Genomic DNA, 22535 nt, shown 5'->3' on the forward strand with positions numbered 1-22535 from the left:
GCCTCTGCTCAGCCGGCACCCACGCCTCTGCTCAGCCGGCACCCACGCCTCTGCTCAGCGGGCACCCACGCCTCTGCTCAGCCGGCGCTCCGCTCCCAGCGTCCGCTCCTGAGCGCGCGCGCTCAGATTTCGCGTGCGTTCTTGACTAAGTCCTAAGTCTTGCTGCTCTCAGGAACAGGTCCCGGAGCTGCTGATGACTCGATGGGTGCCCCAAACTTGCTCTATTTCTTTTTAGCTGGGTTCAGAGCTATAGGTGAGTGTGGAGGGGGTGGGGGTGGGGCGGTTGCTCAGCTCGCGCTTGAGTGAGTGAGAGCCCTTTTTAGCTTGGAAATGTCTCGATTTCACGTACCTTCCACGCTGTGCCCTGTTGTGGGGTTCCTCCGTTCGTCTGGACTTGTTTTTATGTCCCCTTGAGGAGTTTTGTGTGTTTCGGTCAGGAGAGGTTTAGAGCTGCTTCTTACTCTGCCGCCATCTTAACCCTCAGCTCCCAACTATACATTTTTTCTGTTGCCCTTTGAGTTCCCTACAATTTCTTTTCTTTCAACATTGTGGAAGTGTTACATGATTTTTAAGGTGTTTAGAATCACCAAAAGAATATTGGAGTTTAAAAGATGGGCTTTTGTATTAAAGATCAGCTTGAGAATCACTGGAAATTCTGTAATCCCAAACGAGATGGAATCCATTCTCCTATCTAGTTCTATGCATTGTTCATTGGCCATGTGCAATACCTATCCACAAAATATGGACTGCAATGGTTTATTTAACTGCATCTCAGAGTTTGGCATCAGAAACATCCTTCATTATTATTTTTTAAATGATTTTTTAGGTTAAGCTCTTTTAAATAGTTGTGAATTTCCCTGAAAAGGTACGCTAATACTCTGCTATAAATAAAACATCATATACAAGTATATATGTGTTAGTGTATGTGTGTGTGTGTGTGTGTGTGTGTGTGTGTGTGTGTGTGTGTAGTGTAGTGTAGTGTAGTGTGGTGTGGTGCTCAGCTTTATCTTCATTAGCCACGTCCTTCCATGTATGATACAATATTATGCAAAATGCACCAGGTTTCTTTGGAAGTCTACTTAGACAATAAGCATTTATTAAATGCCTATTGTGACAGGCACTGTACTAAGCACTAGGGATAAAAAGGAAAGCTAAGATAGTACCTGCCCTCAAGGAGTTCATAGTCTAAAAGGGGATACATTATATAAATAAACTAAATGTAAAGGGTAGATAGAATTCCCTCAACATCTACATTTTCCTCCCACTCCGCTCCATATGACCCACCTCCAACAGATACGGCTCTGATGGTTCAGGCATCCTTTGGTTCTCTTCTCCACAGAGGCAAGACAGATCACAATTTTTTTCTGCCAATGACCAATACCTATGCATTTAGGAAATCCATGTGGCCTTATTCATTTTAAAGAATCTCCTAAAAATATTTTATTTATTTCACTGTAAGTATTTTATATCATCAAAATAATGTCCAGTCAAAGTTATCTCAGTAATTTTATCTGTCAAAGTTGAAGAACTTTTCAGTGTCTCATTATCACTTTCTGTGATCACTTATCCACTCCTCCTCAACTACCCACAGGTAGGATCATGGCCTAGTTTCACTAAGCCCCTTGATCAAAAATTCTTGATATTCTTCTATATAATTATGCCCTTCTATATTTGTACCTCTCCCACTTTGCTTCACCCATCCTAAATATATTCTTTGATCTAACTGTGAACTTGATTCCTTCCATTCCTCAGTACTCTCTAAAGCAGTATCTCTGCCCTTTCTTCTTTTCCTAAAGTTAGTCCTATAGTTGACCAATTCAACCCAAATCCTACACTAAAATCCTTTACCACCTCTACCTTTTCTATCACTGTTCATTCCTTGACAACCCATCCTACATTATTCCCACTCTTTCCTCTGCTGCAACTCACATACTTCTGAGTAGAACCAAAGGAATCCATAAAATTGATGAATATACCCACATATAGAGACATATAAATATATACGTATATATATATATACGTATATATTTAATCTAAACCTCTACTGAGCCTTTACTGAATTGACAATTCTATTTTTGCTCACTAACTGATTTCTTAGCACACTCTTTATATATAAAGTTATTCCATGACTTATTATCCCCACTGCCAGCCTCTCAACTAAAAATCAAGCCTATTACTTCACTGTGAAAAGTGAAGCCTCTCGTTTCTCTCTTCTCTCTTTGTCTTCTTTTTTAAAGCACTTGTCATCATTCTCCATTATTTCCATTCCACCAGTCTCTGAGAACAAAGAAGCCTTTCTCCTTTCAAAAGTCAATCCCTCTACTTGTGCCCTTGATTCTATCTTCTCTCTTCCCCACATTTCCCTCTCCATCACCTCTCTTCCTCTCACATCTCTCCTTAACACCTGGTTTCTCTGGTACACCTTTAAAAATGTCTATGTATTTCAATGTCATTCTTGGTGTTTTTCTTGACTTCTCATTCTCCCTCACCCTACAAAGTCAACAAGTTTCCAATTTCTACCTCCACATTTATACCTCCATAACACCTCTTACAACTGTTAGTCACATACAACTAATCTCTCTCTACCCACACAAGCCCTTATTCCTTCTCTCCTAAACTAATATACTCCCCTCCTAGCTGGTATCCTTGCCTCAAATCTCTACCTACCTCCATCCCATCGAAACTAAACAGTCTTCAAAATGATTCCTCTTGAGAACAAATCTGGCAGCTGCAGCTGGGTGGCTCAGTGGATTGAAAGCCTGGCCAAGAGATGAAAGGTCCTGGGTTCAAATATGGCCTCAGATGAGTCTAATTATGTGATGTTGGGCAAGTCACTTAACTGCCATTGCCTAGCCCTTACCACTCTGCCCTCCTGCCTTGGAAATAATGCACAGTATTGAATCTAAGTGAGAAGGTAAGAGTTTTAAAAATATAGAGCTCACAATTTCACTAGGTGGCATAGAAACTAGAGCATTAGACCTGAAGTTAGAAAGGCTTAAATTTAAGTCCTGCCTCAGATACCTCCTGCTAATATGACCAGGCAAGCAACAAAATTGCTCAGAACTTTCATTTTCTTTTTTAAAAATTGGAGAGAATAATAGTACCTCTCTCACAGAGTTGTTGTGAGGATCAGGTTAAATAACATACAAAATATTTTGCAAAACTTAAAGAGCTACACAAATGTTGGCTATTATCTATGAAATTCAATGGTTCCCTATTGACAGTAGCATGAAACATAAACTCTATTGTTTGGCATTTCAAGCTCTTTCTTTATTTCATTATGTTTTGATCCCATTCCTGTATAAGGTCCAGCCAAACTGTCCCCTCTGCAGAATTCCGTTTCCTATTTCCAAACTTTTGTACTGGCCGTCCTCTCTATGCCTGGAATATATTCCTTCTTCATTTCTAACACAGATTCTCTTCAAGAGGCAACTCGATCATCTCCTTCTACATGAAGTCTTTCATTTCTCTGCTGAACTGTTAATACCTTCCCTTTTCCTAACTACCTTGTATTTAACTGCTGTGAATTTGTTATATTGTATAGGTCTGTGTATGTACAAGTTTTATACATAGACTTTTCTATATCCTTATTGTATTTCTTGATAAAATGTACGTACCTTGAGAAGAATTGTTTCATTTTTTGTGCTTCCATAGAACCTTGTACAGTGCTATTTATATCATAACTGCTTAATAAATGCTTGTTGATGATTTTATGATATTAACATATGCATGAAAGACAGCTCACAAGAAGAGCACCTTCAAGGCTACATTTCCCTGTAGAGAATACACACACACACACACACACACACACACACACACACACACACACACACTTTCCACAAAGAAGAAAAGCTAAGAAAGAGAGTATTTAATTTAATTTAACTCTAATTTAATAATAATAATAATAATAAGCATTCTCATTTTCATGGGATTAAAATTTATAAAATATTTTTCTTATAGTAGCTTTGAGGGAAAAGTTGCACAACATTTATTTTTCCAAGCTACAGATACACAAGCTGAGACTAGGAGGATAGGGAAATACTAACAGTCATAGGAATGAAGAAGAGATCTTAGATCCAAGACAAGATCCCAAAGGCAAGACTAGATCCCAGATCTACTAGTTTGATATCCACTTTTATTTCCTTTCTGCCAGTAATGTTAGATGATTTCCATAGTATCAAAAATTGACAAGAACATTTGCACAATTTTGTTCCATATTCAATTAAATAAACATATTAAGCAGCTACCACTATAAGCTAGGCATTCTGTTTGGTACTATATACAAAAACATGGTGGAGGTGGAAAGGGAGAGGAACAGTCTTTGGATTAAAGGAGATTACATCCTATGGACAATTTGCAGTTTGTACACAGATTTTTAAAAAAATCATAAATATGTACATAAATATGTGCAAAGTAATTTCAAGTAATTTTAATGTAGTAGTAGATAGCACCAGGTCATAGAATAACAGAACCTCCAAGCAGGAAAGACTTCCTCTATTTTTGAAAACAATGAAATCTTTCATTTTAATTTCTTTCTACTTGTGTCTGAAGTTTTTATAAGAATTCAAGCAAAATACTGAAGCTATTGATAAGCACATATTGTCATTCTCCCCTCCAAAATGTAAGCTTCTTAAAGTTAGGAAATATTTCATTTTTGTATTTATAGCTCCACTGCATAATGCCTGGCATATAGTAGGCACTTGATAATTCTTGTTCATCATGTTTTGTCCTAGTATCCTAAAAAAGATGTGAACACCTCTTTATTTAAGACCCATTAATAGAAATTGCTAAATATCAACAAATTTTTCATGAAAAATGCCCATAAAACATTTATGATAATAGGAAGAATAACATATATGTCAGGATCTAACCCCTGTGCAATTCAGTGAGTTATTACAACCCTACTTGTAAAAATAAATGTCAGTGGCTCACTAAATGGTTGAAGAAATAATTGTGTGTTTATTTACACTTATAACAAATAGGGAATTTGAAAATTCTGTAATTCTTCAACAAATGTCACATCAATGCGAATCTCTGAACATAACATCCAAGTCTTAGTGCTTTGGTCAAATGTTTAAGTAAGGTTACATTCTATAGCAGCATAGTAATATAAATGTATTATTGGATTCTTCTTCCATCTCATTGTATTTTTGCTAAAATGCATTTTATAATAGGATCAATGTTAGATCGTAACTAAAAAAATATTCCTGGAGGCCAGCTAGATAGGTATTTTTAATGAGATCTACAGTTCTTCACCAGTCACCAGTCCAAATTCAATTCTCATTTATAGGGACTTAAAGTAGTTCAATATCTAATGTTTTATGGCATATGTAAAGTGATTTGCTTGTTTCATTTTCTTTTCTCACATTTAAAAGTATTCATCCTTTTCTTTGGAATATATCAACTGAGCTGTTGATTTAATAGTTTCATCAGTTATACAATAGTTGATGTAGTCTCTTATGACTTTTAATGATTAGGTCATTCAATAGATTTTGTAATTTAGCTGGGAATCACAATTACCTGAAATAAATATCTGGATAAAAACTGATTAATTTGCTTAACTCAGAGTTTATTATCTAATGTTAAGTCATAAGATCACGAGTTCATAGATCTGGAGCTTGAAGAGACTTCAGAATCCTTTAACTTTAGAGCTGAGGAAACTGAGGTGGAGGGACTCTAAATGCCTTGCTTATAATTATTACATGTTACAATTAATTATTTCATAACTAAGTATGCAGTTACTAAATGTCAGAGGCAGGATTTAAATTCAGATGCCAGATCTCTTCCTCAATGGAAAAAAGTATATTCTAGTAGAGAAAGAACACTAGACTAACAGTGAGGGGACATAGATTCGATTCCTTGATCTCCCACTTATTAACTATGAGATCTAAGAAAGTCACTTTTCTCTGAGCTTCACATTTTTTATCTATAAAATTAAGAGATCAGATTCTACCATATCTATAGTTCCTTCCAATAACAACAGACAAATATTTATACATGCTTAACAACCAGGTTCTCCAGCATACTTCTGAGATTTATCTGAATTGATTATTGACTCTTTCTTAAGTCTAGGCAATTAACCCCACCCACAAAAAAGCCTTGATTTCTAGCAACTGACAATTTTTAAGTTGCAAATGCTCACAGTGAAAATTTAACAATTAGTTTTCATAAGCTGACACTCCAGTACACTCAGGGTTTTATCACCCAATCCTTTTCAGAGGAATGATTCTGACAGGAAATGTGAGCATAGAGTTGTAAGCAAATAGTAGTTTCATCTTGGACAAAATCCCTGTTTTCCTTCAAGACTCATCTCCAGCTCCATGTTCTTTACTGATCTTTATACAATCTTGTATTCATTCTCTCTATACTTAAATATTCAAATGTGATTTCTCCCATTAGTCCTTTAGGTCATGGATTTTTCACTTGTCTGTCTATCCCCAGAATCTAACACAGTACATGCCCCATATCAAATACTTAATAAATGGTTGTTGATGAATTTAAACACTGATTAAGAAATGGTAGGACTATTTCCCAAGGTAGCTAGAAGAATGAAAATGGACGATCATGAACAGATAGACTCAGCTTATATTTTGTACCCATTTTCCCTTTAAGGGAGAATGTATTCCATTTTGGGAAACAAAAATTAAAAAGAATAAGTTTAGCAAGGAGTTAAAACTCAAAATTGGTAAGATAATGTCTTACCAACCCCAATCCCAGCATTTTCCATGCTTGGAGCAAGCAATAACCCACATAGTGCTGTTCACCTGAAATCCTTAATGACTGCCTACAAGTAATCTGCTGTGCAGGAAACAAGTGTTCCTTTTCCAAGAAGCAAGGAAAATCCAGAGATTCTCTCTCTTTAAGACATCTATAAACTAGAACTCTTAAGGAAGTTTTCAACTTGGAATTATCCACAAGATAGCTCTCAAAGTTGTTGTTTTTTATTTAATAATAATTTTTATTTTATTTTTCATATTACACATCTATACAATTTTTAAAATATTAACTTTCTGACATATAGCAATCCATACACTCTCCTTATCACTACCTCTTCCCCCAAAAGACAGGAAATATGATAAAGGTTGTACAACATACAATATATTTTTGTCACATTATGAAAGAAGGCACACAATGGCTCCAGTAAAGAACAATTCATGAACAGAATAAAGCATATATCAATTTCCATTCATACTTCATCTTTCTTCCCATGGCAGTGGATTTTTTTTGTCATGAATCTCTTGAAGTTGTATGGGATCCTTGTCTTGCTGAAAATTGTTGTCTTTCACAGTTCATCATCATACATTATTGTTATACTGAATACAACATTCTCTTAGTTCTGTTCACTTCACTTTGCACTACTTCATGTAAGTCTTTCCAGGGATTTTTTGGTGTGTGTGATCAACTTGTTTGTTATTTCTTTTAGCACAATAGTATTCCATTACAAGCATATACCAAAATGTGTTCAATCATTCTCCAGTTGATGGATATCCCTTCAGTTTCTACTTATTTAAAAACACAAAAAGTGCTGCTCTAAATATTTTTGAAGAGGTATGCTTTTTTCTCCTATCTTTAGTCTATTTGGGATTCAGACCTAGTGGTAATATTGCTGGCTCAGAAGGTATGCAGTTTAATGGTGCTTAGGACATGGTTCTCCAGAAGGTTGGATCCATTTATAGCTCCACCAGCAATGTTTTAGTGTACCAATTTTTCCACATCTCTTCCAATACTTATAATTTTCCTTTTTGCCATATTAGCCAATCTAATGGGTCAGATGTGATGCCTCAGAATTGTTTTGATTTGAATTTATCTAATCAGTAGTGAAATTGTGCATTTTTTCATATAATGTTAATTAAAACTTGGTTTTAATTTCTTTATCTGAGAATTGTCTATTAATTTCCTTTGACCATTTGTCAAGAGGGAAATATTTTGTATTCTTATAAATCTGCTTCAATTTTCTATATATTTGAGAAATGGAGCTCTTGTCAGAGATACTTGCTATTAAGATTTTTTCCATTTTGTTGTAAGATAAATTTCTGCATCTGAGTATGAATGTTATCACCATTTTGTGCCAATTCAGATGATTTCAAAAAATCTGGAAAGACCTATATGAAGTGATGCAAAGTGAAATGAGTAGACCAAGGAGAATATTGTACACATTAACAATAGAAATGTATAATGATCAAGTGTGAATGAAAACTATTATCAGCAAGACAAGGATCCAGGACCACTCTAAGAGACTCGTGACAAAAAAAAAGAATAACACTGCCATGGGAGAAACATATGAATTCTGAATGCAAGCTGAAATATAACATTCTCTCTTAGTTTCTGACTTCCCCCTGCCCCAATGTACCATCTTTTTTTATCAATCTCATCTACCTTCTCTCCTTTCTTCCCTTCCTATTTCCCTTTAGGGTAAGACAGCTTTCTATAACCAATTGATTGTGTATGTTCTTCCCTCATTGAGCTAATTCTGATGAGGCATGGTTCACATGCTCTCCTCCTAATTTTCCTATTTTCCCTCTCCACTGAGAACACTTTGATACCTTTTTTATTTGTAATGATATACCCCATTCTATTTTCCCTTTCCCCTCTTCTCAATTAATTCCTCTGTCTCATGCCATAATTTTATTTTATTTTTATATCATCCCATCATATTCAACTCACACCCTGCACCTCTGTCTATGGATATTCCTTCTAACTACCCCAAAAATGACAAAATTTTTGGCATTACAAAAATTGTCGCCCTATGCAGAGTTGTAAATAATTAAACCCTATTGATTTTTTAAATTTCTCTTTCCTTTTTACCTTTTTATGATCTCTTGAGTCTTGTATTTGAGAGTCAAATTTTCTACTCAGCTCTGGCCTTTTCATCAGGAATATTTGAAAGTCCTCTATTTCATTGAATATCCATTTTTCCCTTAAAGGATTATGATCAGTTTTGCTGGATATTTGGTTCTTGGTTGAAGTCCTGGCTCCTTTGTACTCAGAAATATCATATTCCAGAACTTCTGTTCCATTAATGTAAAAGCTGCTAAGTTTTGTGTTATCCTGAATGTGACTCCACAATATTTGAATTGTTTCTTTTTGTCTGCTTCCAATATTGTCTCCTTGATCTGGGAGTTTGGGGGAATTTGACTTTGATATTCCTTGGAGTTACTATTTTCGTATCTCTTTTAGGAGGTAATCAGTGGATTCTTTCAATTTCTATTTTTCCTCATGTTCTATGGTATATGGACAATTTTCCTTGATGATTTCTTGATAATTTTTCTATGAGATATTTCATATTTTCTTCCATTTTTTCATTTCTTTACTTTGTTTCTTGATATCTTATGGAATCATTAGCTTCCACTTTCCTAATTTGAATTTTTAAGGCATGATTTTCTTAGTAAGATTTTATCTTTTTTTATATTTGGCCAATTATACTTTATGAAGAATTCTTTTCCTCAGTGAATTTTTGTACCTCTTTTCCCAAAGGGTCAATTCTAATGAAATTTTCTGTATAGTGCAATTTATATATCTTTTTTTCATTTCTCCAATTCTGCTTTTTAAGAAGTTTTTCTTTCCTTTGGATTTTTCCTTCTTCCTCTATTGCCAACTGACTTATTCTGTTTTTAGGATGTTAATTTCTTTAGCATTTTTATAAGACTTCTTTACCAAGCTGTTGACTCTTTTTTCATGATTTCCTATCTCTCTCTCATTCCATTTCTCAATTTTTTATTATTCTCTTATTTGATTTTTGATTTTTTAAATTTTATTATTATTACCTGGTGAGTAAATTTATTTTTTTATTCTTTGTTTGTTTGTTTTTTGTTTTATTTTTTAGAAAAAAAATTTCCATGGTTACATGATTCATGTTCTTGCTCTCTCTCCCAGCCCCACTTATCCCCAAGAGCCAACACACATTTCATCTGGTTTCTTCATGTGTAATTGATCGAGACCTATTTCCATATTATTGATAATTGTTCTAGGGCTTCATTAAGAGTCTACAACCCAAATTGTGTCCACATCAATCCATGTGTTCAAGCAGTTGTTTTTCTTCTGTGTTTCCACTCCTGTAGTTCTTCCTCTGAATGTGAGTAGTGTTCTTTTCCAGTTGTGAATTGATCCAACCATTCTGGATGGCAATTTGGAACTATGCGCAAAGGGCTATAAAAGACTACCTGCCCTTTGATACATCCATACCATTGCTGGGTTTGTACCCTAAAGAGATCATAGGGAAAAATACATGTACAAAAAATATTTATAGCTGAGCTCTCTGTGGTGTCAAAAAAATGGAAAATGAGGGTATTCCCTTCAAATGGGGAATGGCTGAACAAATGCTGTATATGTTGGTGATGGAATACTACTGTGCTCAAAGAAATAATAAACTGGAGGAATTCCATGTGAACTGGAATGGCCTCCAGGAATCGATGAAGAGTGAAAGGAGCAGAACCAGGGAAACATTATACACAGAGACTGACACACTATGGTAAAATCAAATGTAATGGACTTCTGTACTAGAAGTAATGCAATGACCCAGGACAATTATTTGATTTTTTAAATCCTTTTTTAGTTCCTCCATTAATTCTTTTTAGGTTTGAGAGGAATTAATATTTTTTCTTGGAGGTTTTGGATGAATCAGTATCAACTGTGTTTTCTTCTGAATTTGAGTCTAACCCATCACTAAAATAACTTTCTATGTTGAGTTTCTTTTGTTGTTGTTAGATCGTTTTTCCTTTCTTTTCCCTTTCTTTCAGTTTAGTTTATAAAATTGCCAAAGTTGGGCTCTATAACTGTGGTGAAGGGAGTACTGTTCCAGGCTACAGAGCTGACACTGGAGATCTATCTGTTTTTACTTCTTCCAAGTTATGATGGAAGGATAGATATGTCTACTACTCTCTCAGCCTATGCTCTAGTCTATGCATAGCCCCAAGTACTCTTTTACCCCCTTGGAACTGTGACCAGGGTTCCCTGTTCCTCTAAGGCTGCAAGTGCTGGTAAATACTGGTATGCTTCCTCACACTGCAACTGAACCCCAGAACTGCAACCTGGTTTGCATATGGGTGATTCATCAATAGTCTTGCACCCAGAACCAGCAAAGTGACCTCTGTAATCTTCTTCTGAACAGTTGTGAGATGCACCCCTTCTCCCTTACCATATGTGGCTGAGAGTTCTGGAAGCCTTTGCTACTGATTCACTTGTGCCCAATGCCTCTTGCCTTGGTGGGGCCTGCCTTGGTATACTGGGCTTTACCTCCAACCTAATGGACTAGATCTCTTATGCAAGCCCTATAAGTTGTTCTTGGCTGAAAAATTGCTTGACTTTATCTTTTTGTGAGTTATGCTACTAAAGAATTCATTTTGATGTGTTATATCATTGCTTTCTGGAGGGTAATTTGGTAGAAATCACATAGATCTTTGTACCTTCTCTATCATTCTGGCTCTGCCCCACTGTAATAATTCTTGCATACCTTCTCATATAAGATAACTTTTTCTCCTCTTCTCTTTTCCCAGGGTATTACTCTTTCTTAAGCACTTGATTTTTTTAAATATCATCCCATCATATTCAACTTACTCCCTGCTCTCTGTCTATATATACTCTTACTCACTGCCCTAATAGTGATAGGTTTCTGAAGTATATTCAGCACCTGAAGTCTCTTAAGTACTTTGGATATGGGAGGTAAATCAGCTATTTTAGATATCTTAGTTTAGCTATCACTTTCTTACTAGTAGTATAATTAAAGTCCATTGTTTTCCTTGATTACCTTAAAGTATCTTAAGTATTCTAGTTATCACTTCACATGCAAGGAATGTAATCAGCAGAACCTCATTGTTTCTCTTGATTCCTTGAATTATATTAAGTACTTTACGTATTTCTGTAATATAAAAATCTTAAATATCCCAGTTACCACTTTCCCATGCAAGGATATAATTAGTTTAACTGCAATGATTCCCTCAAGATTTTTCTGTTTACCTTTTTGTGCATCTTTTGAGAGTCAAATTTGGTCATCAGATTTCCTTTTTTTTAGCTCTGGCTTTTTCATCAGGAATGCCTGAAATTTCTCTAGCTCATGAGATATCTATTTCTTCCCCTAGGGTATTATCCTCATTTTCACTGGCAGGTGATTTTTGGTTGTAGGCTTAAATCCTTTTCCTTGTGGAATATTACATTCCATGTCTTCAGATCCTTCATTATAGAAGCTGTTAGATCAGGGGTCGGCAAAGTATGGCTCTCTAGCCATATCTGGCTCTTTTGAGGGCCAGATATGGCTCTTTCTGCAGGAGCCATAAAGTCCATATTTTTTCAGGTGCTGTTACAGGAGCCGCACTGTGAGCACTGTACGGCTCTCACGAAATTACATTTTAAAAAATGTGGCGTTTATGGCTCTCATGGCCAAAAAGGTTGCCGCCCCCTGTGTTAGATCCTGTGTAATCCTAATTGTAGTTCCACAATATTTTAAATTTTTTGTTTATTTGTTCCTGAAGGCAAGAAATATCTTTTGCCTCTTTTTGAAGTAATAATGCTTAACTAGGCACTTAATAAATATTTATTGAACTTTTAATATAATTGAAAGCTCTTTCCTCAGATACTTATGTGACCTGGGCAAAGTCACTTAACTTCGACCTCAGTTTCCTCAAATGTAAACATGAAGATAATAACTGTGCCTACCTTGTAAAGTTGTTGTGAGAATCAAATGAGATTATATTTATAAAAGTACTCAGCATGGTTCCTGTCACATAGAAGGTGTTGTAAAAATGCTTATTTCCTCCTGCTTCCCTAAGTGGTCACTCAACCTTGGCTTGAAAACCTCCAAAGATGGGGAGTCTACCATCTTACACTTGAAGAGCTAAATTTTACAATTTTTCCCCTTTATATATCAAGCCTAAAGCAATATTTCTGTAACTTCTAGTTAGTTGTCCTTTTGTGGATAAGAAAAACAAATATTATGCCACTCATCTAAAAAAAGTCTTCAAATATTGGGAAATAGCTTTTATGTTCCAATTTTCTCTGTTTTAGACTAAACTCCAATTTCTTTAATCAACCATTGCTAGCATGATTTCTATTTAACTCACCTTCCTGGCATCCTTGTTTGATTGTATTGCAACAGCTCAATTTAGCATCCAAAATTGAATACAATACTCCAGAGCAGGGCAGAAGTCAGAGGGATTTCCACTATCCTGATTCTGGATATAATACATCTATTAATATATTTCAAATTGTATTTTAATTGTTTTCTTTGGTAATTTATTTGGTAAAAATTCTATGGTTTAATTACTCCCATGTAGGATTTTCCATTTATTCCTACTCTATTTCATCTAATAAGATTCAAACAAAAGTTTGGGTTGTTAAGGTATTTTTGAATCCTAGTTCAGTTAACCGACTAAATGTTAGCCAAAGGTTGACTATTTAATTCTGAGACATAGGATAGGACAGAATTTGGAAAACTTTAATTTCCTGCTACCCAGAGATTTGGCCAAGATGAAACCAGTTGGAAAAAAAAGAACTATAGCAATAAAACCAAGGGGGCTATCAGAGAAGATCTATGTACAATCTACAAGTTGAATACACTTTGTCCTGGGGAGTCAACTCAAGGCTGAGGGTATTATGGTGTAAACAAGATATCCCAAAGTGTACCACAGAATCTCACTGATTCTCTGCGAAGGTAGTATAAACTGATATTAGCCAGGAGTTATTTGATTTGAAATTTTCTTGTTCAACACAAATACCTAACCCTGCAATCCATGAATGGTGGAAATTAATATGTGTGCTTACTGAAAAATCTTAGCCCAAAACAAAAACATATTTTGTTTCTATTTTTTGTTTTGACTCCCCTCCTCCCAAGCAAATGTAGTAAAAGAGGAAATGTGCCATAGGAATAGAGAATTGAACTCAGTATCAGGTAAATATGGGTTCCAGTCACATCTCTGACACATTCTAGCTGTGCAAATCACTTAATTTTTCATTGCCTCAGACAACTACCAAAGACTAAAGACTGTGGGACTTTCACTGCCCTGTATTGGTAAGAGTTACCTCAATTAAAATTTCCTATATTCATGAAGTCATAGCTCCAGAATGGGAAATAAAATAAATCAAGGTACTGTGAGTTTTAAAATTAATGTACAATAACTAAGTATTATATTTTATAAATTTTATTAATAATAACTAAAGACAGTACCATTAGATAAATCTTAGACTTCTAAATCTTCTATATGTCTCTTACTTAAGGTAGAAACAAGGGTAGTTTTTAAAAAAATAATAATTTAAAGGGGGCAGCTGGGTAGCTCAGTGGATTGAGAGCCAGGCCTAAAGACGGGAGGTCCTAGGTTCAAATCTGACCTCAGATACTTCCCAGCTGTGTGACCCTGGGCAGGTCACTTGACCCCCATTGCCCACCCTTACCACTCTTCTGCCTAGGAGCCAATACACAGTATTGACTCCAAGAAGGAAGGTAAGGGTTTAAAATAAATAAATAATGAAAATTAATTTAACTGTCAGAAGATTTGCATTCAAACCTAATAATACAAACCTAGGAAGTCAGTTAACTTCCCAGGACCATAGTTTTCTCTCTCATATCTATAAAATATGCATAATAATAATTACAACAGCTATCTCATGCTGTCTTTGTAATGATAAAAATACTTGATAACTTCAAAATGTGACTTATGATTTTAAAATATTTTCACAGTTCTCATTTGTTACTATGCAAATACATCCATGATGATTTCTTTAATCAATTAAAAAATCAAAGATTTAGAATGGAAGGAGATTTTTGATTGTCATCTTGACTCATCCTCTTATTTTAAAGATAAGGAAAATTAATTTGAGGGAGGCACTTTGATTTGCCCAAGACCATATAAGTAGTAAAAACAGAGACAAGATTTGAATTTGGATCTTCTGAATGAAGTCAAATAAATGTGACATCTTCTTTTTATGAGGAAATCATTTTGCAAACTATAAAGCTATTTATCTGTGATCACAAAAAAACTTACTGACTTAAATGAAGTCAAGTGAGCAGAACCAGGAGAATATTTTATGCCGTAACAACAATAATGTATGATGATCAGCTATGAATGACAACTATTATCAGCAAATCAAAGATAAAGGACAATTCCTACAGACTTGGGAGAGAAAAAAAAAGAATATCCACCACCATAAAGGAACAGACAGAGCTTAAATGCAAGTTGAAACATGCCATTATTTATTTCATTTCCTTCAAGGATTTTTGTTTAATGTAAGCAATATGTGTCTTGTTTCACAACAGGATAAATAGGGAAATATGTGTTATTTGATAATATGTGCACAACCTATATCATATTATCTGCCTTCTTGGGGAGGAATTAGGGGAAGAAGGGAGGGAAAGAATATGGATTGCAAAATATCAGAAAATGGATATTAAGAAATTTTATTAAAATATGATCTGGAAAATGTAAAAAATAAAAAAGTGTTTCTAAATATAATTAAAAAATTTAAAAAGTTAAAGCAAAAGGCAAAAAGAGGATTTTATATTTGATCCTGAATGAAACAGTTGTAATTGGAGGCTATTGAATAAGGAAGAATAAACATTTATATGGTACCTACTACATTCCAGATGCTGAGATAAGCACTTCAAAGATATAATTTAATTTAAAGAGGAAGATAGTATGTTTACATCTGCTCTTTTGGAAGATCGATTTGAAAACTAAGTGTTGAGAGAGTTGAGGCAGGGAGACCAACCAATGGTCTATTGGAATAGTACATGCATGGGGAGATAAGGGCATACAATAAGGTGGTAGCAATGTCAGAGTATAAAAGGAAACACATACAAATATTATGAAGTTAGAAATTATAGGACTTTACAACTGATTAAATGGGGGAAAAGGAGGAGAGAATGAGGAGTTGAGAATGACACTAACAGTGGAAGTTTGATGACTGGGAGGATGTGATACCCTCAACAATGAGAAAATCAGGAAAAGGGGAGGGTTTGGGGAAGAGCTAATGCAACTACTTTGCTCCTTTCTAGAGTCTCTATAGGTGGTTTCTAAGAACCTCCTGAAAATTAGAAGGACCAATATTATTATAACGATTATACAAGATCAATGGAAGAATATTTTGCTCCTTTTAAAATTTTGAACCAATAAGGGCTGTACGTTGTTTTGCAATGATTTGCAAGAAGCCATATTTAAAGGAAGGTTTAAAGCTCCTCTACCATCTAAGGGCTTTCTGCTTTACTCTTCCTAACAAATTACATCATTTCTATCAAGTCCCTCAGTGATCATAACAGGGTTTACCCTGGTAACAACAGAAAACTACTTCCACAATTCACCTAGATAGATTATTGTTGCTCATTTTCCTCAAGACTTATTCTTTGGGCAAAAGCCAAGCTGAAATGGGAGAAGTATTATGCTCCCATTCCAAGTAGCTTATGTATGGATGTATTGAGTGACTACCCACACTGTAGTGTCTCACTTATATCATTTAGGGCATAAATACACCTACTTTCTCTCTTGACTGCCTCATTCATTCCAACCCCCCTTCATAATTTCAGTTCAAAGTTGCTAGTGAAGGACTACCAATTGGTTACAATCAGATTCCCTGAAGGAATGAGGGGTAACCCTCTTGTGAGGAAGTACCTTCCTTTTATTCACCACTTCAGCTCTTGAGCTACCACAAATAGTGTTTTTTTCCCCATTACACAAAATCAGTCACTTACACCAATACTTTAGATCTTAAGTATAGCCATTAACTTAAGAAGTCAAAACAAATAAGTCACCAGTACTCATGTATTAAAGCAAATACAGAAATAATACATACATTAAAAAATACAAATTAACATAAATATCATTTTCTACCCAATGTACTCTATCTTTGGGGGAGAGTTGGCTACCACTGATAGAAACCTACTGGGGAACCATGTATGTCAAGAAAATCCATCTTTGGAACTATATATAAACTTTGGTGTATGCTTTCCATTTAAGAAACTGTCAATAAAAGTTTCTTGATGAACATAGCTTCTTTCATGCTCACTACATACTTGATCTGATCTGCACTATGCTTGTCTGACACCTTAATGGAATGAATATCTTAATCAAACTTGTTCTACTGGGTATTTTTTTAATTCTCTATTTCCAAAGAATCCCTAGGCTCAGCTATACTTGTTCTTTAAAAGCAACTACAGAAAGTAAAGAAATAAATGATGGAGGGGATGTGGCAAAATTGGAATATTAAAATATTGCTGGTGGGGTTTTGGATTGATCCAACCATTCTGGATGGCAATTTGAAACTATGCCCAAAGGGATTTAAAAGAATGCCTACCCTTTGATCCAGCCATGCCACTGCTAGGTTTATCCCTCAAAGAGATAATAAGGAAAAGGACTTGTACACAAATATTTATAGCCACACTCTTTGTGGTGGCAAAAAAATTGGAAAATGAGGGGATGCCCTTCAGTTGGGGAATGGCTGAACAAATTCTGGTATCTGTTGATGGAATACTATTGTGCTGAAAAGAATAATGAACTGGAGAAATTCCATGTGAACTGGAAAGACCTCCAGGAATTGATACAAAGTGAAAGGAGAAGAACCAGGAGAACATTGTACTCAGAGACTGATATGCTGCAGAATAAGAATGTAATGAACTTCTCTACTAGCAGCAATGCAATAATCCAAGACAATTTCGAGGGACTTATGAGAAAGAACACTATCAACATCCAGAAAAAGAACTGTGGAAATAGAAACACAGAAGAAAAATAACTGCTTGATCACATGGATCAATGGGGATATGATTGAGGATGTAGACTCTAAGCAATCACCCTAATAAAAATTAATAATATGGAAATAAGTCTTGATCAATGACACATGTAAAACCCAGTGGAATTGCTCATTGGATATGGGAAGGGGGTGGAAGGAGAAAAGGAAAAGAACATGAATCATGTAACCATGGAAAACCATTCTTAATTAGTTAATTAATTAATTTTTTTAGATTAAAAAAAAGCAACTGCAAAATCAATCAACTTTAGCTTGAAATGTGTCTGCAATAGACCTGTTATTTATCCTATAGCATTCTTTTTTCTCTTGGTCTCTCTCTCTCTCTCTCCTTCTCTCTCCTCTTTCTATCCCTCTCCCTTTTCTTTCTTTCTTTCATTGTCTCTCATTATCTTTGTATCATATTCTCTCATTCTCTTTTCTATTTCTCCTCTCCATTGTGTGTCTGCCTCTCTTTCTCTGTCTCTCTATCTTCATCTATGCCTATATCTGTGTATGTATCTGTCTGCCTTTTCATTTCCTTCTCTCTTTCCATCTTTTCTTTCTGAACTCAGAATCTGCATCTTCTATATTTAGTAACAAAATCATCATATTTCTTTCTTAATCAAATATGTTACATTTTCCCTAATGATAACACAACTATGATGTCTATGTCTCTCAGGTCAACTATAGATTCCTGCATTCAAAATTAACAATAACTATCTCAGGATTCTAAAGACAGGGCAAATGATCCAACAAATGTCTTAAAACTCTGAGCAGAGAGGCAGAGCCAAAATGGTGGCTTAGTAGCAGGAAACTTGGAGGCTCTCAGAAATTTCTTCTAAACTGATCATTGCAAAGTATCTTAAAAAGACAGTGGTCAAAACAGGATGAGTAAACAGGCTCTTCCACTGGACACAACATGAAAAGTAGGCAGTGAGAAGGGATTTCCATGCTATAAGGGGGCAAAAGTGCACAAGAGACCACTCCTCCCTCCACTCAGCACAACAGTGAGAACCAGGGCTAGAGAAGTCTTCAAATTCTTGGGGGAAGGTAAAAGCACCACAAACTCACCCTTGAGGGCTATGCCAGACCTGGGCAGTGAGAATTGATGGAATAACAAGGAGCTCACTCCCACACAGAAACAGCAATAACAGCAGCCTCAGGGCAAAATGTGGTACACTACAGACCCAACTTTGAAAATACCAACCATAATAAGTGAGGCTCAGAGTAGCAGAAGCAGCAGTGGCAGCATCAAAAGGAGCAGTAGCAATAGCAGCAACCATAGAAGAGGTAGATCACCCAAAGAACATCACAGATCTACCTGCCCTCACTTAGGCTTCTGACAGGGAAGGGAAGAAACTATCAAGACAAAGACCTGCAAGACAGAATCTAGGAAATCAATGACCACCAACATGCAGGAATCTCAATTCCTCAATAAAGGAATAAGGAACAGTAAAAAAAGCTCTTAACCCTGGAGAATTTCTATGGAGAAAAAGAACAAAATATAGACACAAAAAATAGTGAGAAATAAGCAAACATATCCAAACTTTCAAAAAAAAAAAAGAAATTTGGTCACAATCCCTGGAGGAACTCCAAAAAGGAATTCAAGAATCAAGTAAGAAAGATAGAAAGAAAATGGGAAGAAAGGTAGAAAAAAAATGAAAGTAATAAAAAAAAAAATAACAGCTAAAATGACAAAATTGCCCATATGTAAAAAGAGGCATATAAATCAAATGAAGTAATGAGTGTAAGGAATTAAAATTTAGGGATTTGACTAAATATGTGAGAATTCTAAAATAATATTGTGGTTGCCAATTTAAAATATTATAGCTCAAGTCAAAATGACTTTTAATAGCTTTCATTTACAAGGAGGTAGAAAGAGTGAAAATAGAAAAATACAGAAAGAGGATAGAGAAGTTGTTTAACCCATCACACTATTATTTGGGTGCTCAAATCAGCCCTATAGGCCTTGTTAACCCTCATCCAGAGGACTCAATGATCCACCCACATGGCCTCCTCCAAGAGGGGAAGGCTTCTCTGGTACTAATCTCTCCAGAAGCCATGAAAGGAAGGCCAGCTACTCAGTCACATGAGAAACATTCCAAGAGCCAAGGTCTCAAGTCAAAGCCAAGGTCCAAGTACAAAGTTACCTCCAAAAGGCAGGTCACCAGTCAAAGCTCCAAGCCTGAGATTCAATTCAAAGATCCCAAACCAAAGTCTTTCAGGGCTTTTTATAGTTACCTCCTATGCCTTTCCCTCTTCACAGGGGTCAATCACACTTCTAAATTGTCCAGTACTTTCCAGGGGGTAGTGTTTATGGGATGCACCTCTCATCCTTTGAAGGTGTGAACTCTTATCATAAGCCTCTGAAGCTATCAACTCTTATTATAGGATTCAAAAATTTATGATTGATTGGATAAACAGGGTGGAGATCCCCAAGTAAATGACTGTGGACTCCCTTAATTAGTATTAAGTAGGGGGAAAATAGGGGTGTTTTCAGTTTTTGGTTGATTAAATTAAAAGTTTCTGATTCATAGACAAAAATTTTGAGTCACACTTCACATAAGCAAATTGGAGACAAGAAATGACCTTCAGGAAGCCATGAAAAAGCAGAATAGATCAAACTAAAAAAGGAAAACCAAAAGAGCATAGCTGAAAATCAGTCTTTAGAGACTAAAATTGGTCAAGTAGAATCTAATGATCTCATGAGACAGCAAGAATTAATAAAGCAAAAAAAAAAAAGGAAAAAAGAAGGAAATGTGAAATATCTCATTGAAAAGACATCAGACCTAGAAAACAGATCCAGAAGAGACACTTTAAGAATTATTGAACTATCTGAAAGCATGGACCAAAAAAAGAATCCTTGACATCATACTACAAGAAATTATCCAAGAAAACTGCCCTGGTGTTCTTGAACAAGAGATCAAAATAGACATTGAAAGAATGCACAGATCACTCCCTACATTAAATCACTAAAAGACAACTCCAAGGAATGTTATAACCAAATTCAAGAGCTTCCAGACAAAGGTGAAAATACTAGAAGTGGCGAGAAAGAGACAATTTAGTTATCAAGGAGCCTCAAACAGGATTACACAGGATCTGGCAGCCTCCACAAAAGGACCAGAAGGCTCAAAATATGATATTCAGAAAGGCAAGAGAATTGGGACTACAACCAAGAGTCACCTAACCATCAAAACTGACTACATACTTTCAGGGGAAAGTATGACCATTTATTAAAATATATTTCCAAGCATTCCTAAAGAAATGACAAGAACTAAATGGAAAATTTGATGTCCAAATACAAAATTCAAGAGAACCATAAAAAGGTAAACAAGAAAGAGGGGAAAATAAACTTAAGGGTTTCAATGAGGTCAAATTGATTATGTTCCTATATGGAAGGATGAATATCTCTAACTCTTAAAAATTATTTTCATTATAGTAAATAGAAGAAACATTCATAGGCAGAGGTTGTGGTATTAAGCTATTTAAGATGATACATTAAAAAAATTGGGTGGGACAGAAAAGATGATGGTACTGAGAGAAACTTGAAGAAATAGGTAAAATAGGATGAATTATACCACATAAAGAGGTTCAAGGGAGGGGGAAGAATACTATTATAAGAAGAAGAAGAAAGAGAATTGTGACAGGTAATATTTAAAACTTACTCTCAGTGGAATAAGTTCTGAGAGGGAAGAATAGCCAAATCTATTGGGGTATAGAATTCTATCTTACCTTATAGAGAAGTTGAAAGGGAATAAGGTAGTGGGGGTTAAGGGCAGGGAGTATTAAAAAGGAGGGAAATGTTGGGGTGTATTGATTAATAGAATTTAAAGAGAAATAGAAGGGAAATAACACTGAAAGGAGTAGGAAGGAAAGTAAAATAAGGGTTGGGGAAAAGGGGACTGATTAAAAGAAAAACACTGGTGTGGAAGGAAATAGTGAAATAATAAAGGTCAGGACTAAGAGAGGAAGTCAAAATGACAAGAAATTCACAGGTAGTAATCATAACTCTGAATGTGCATGGAATGAACTCACCCATAAAAAGGAAGTGGATAGAAGAGTGGTTTAGAAACCAAAATCCTACCACATGTTGTCTACAAGAAACACACATGAGGCAGGTAGACACACACAGTGTAAAGGTAAAAGGCTGGAGCAAAATTTATTGGGCATCAACTGAGAAAAAGAAGGCAGGGGTCATAATCATGATATCTGGTAAAGCGAAAGTAAAAACAGATCTGATTAAAAGAGATAAGGAAGGTAATTTCATCCTGATAAAAGGCAGTATAGACAATGAATAAACAGTAGTATTCAACATTTATGCACCAAATGGAATGGCATCCAGATTTTTAAAGGAGAAACTATTGGAGCTTAAAGAGGAAAAAGATAGTAAAACTATACTAGTGGAAGACCTGAACCTACCTCTATCAGATCTAGATAAATCAAAGCAAAAAATAAATAAGAAAGAGGTAAGAGACATGAATGAAATCTTAGAAAAATTATAGTTAATTGAAATGTGGAGAAAAATAAATAGGGACAAAAAGGAATACACCTTCTTTTCAACAGCATATGGTATATTCACAAAGACTGACCATGTACTAGGGCAGTGATGGGCAAACTATGGCCCACGGGCTAGATGTGGCCCCCTGAAATATTCTATTCAGCCATGCAACATTATTCCTATTCTGACAAATACAATAAGTGGGATACAATACAATGAAACTTCAAAAGAGTTGCCTTAGAAACAGACTGACATGTGAGCATTTCCTTTCCTTTGGCCCCCTCTTTAAAAAGTTTGCCTATCACTGTACTAGGGCATAAAAACATTGCAAACAAAT

Source organism: Gracilinanus agilis, chromosome 6 (genome assembly GCF_016433145.1).
Source record: "Gracilinanus agilis isolate LMUSP501 chromosome 6, AgileGrace, whole genome shotgun sequence".
Taxonomy (NCBI): domain Eukaryota; kingdom Metazoa; phylum Chordata; class Mammalia; order Didelphimorphia; family Didelphidae; genus Gracilinanus; species Gracilinanus agilis.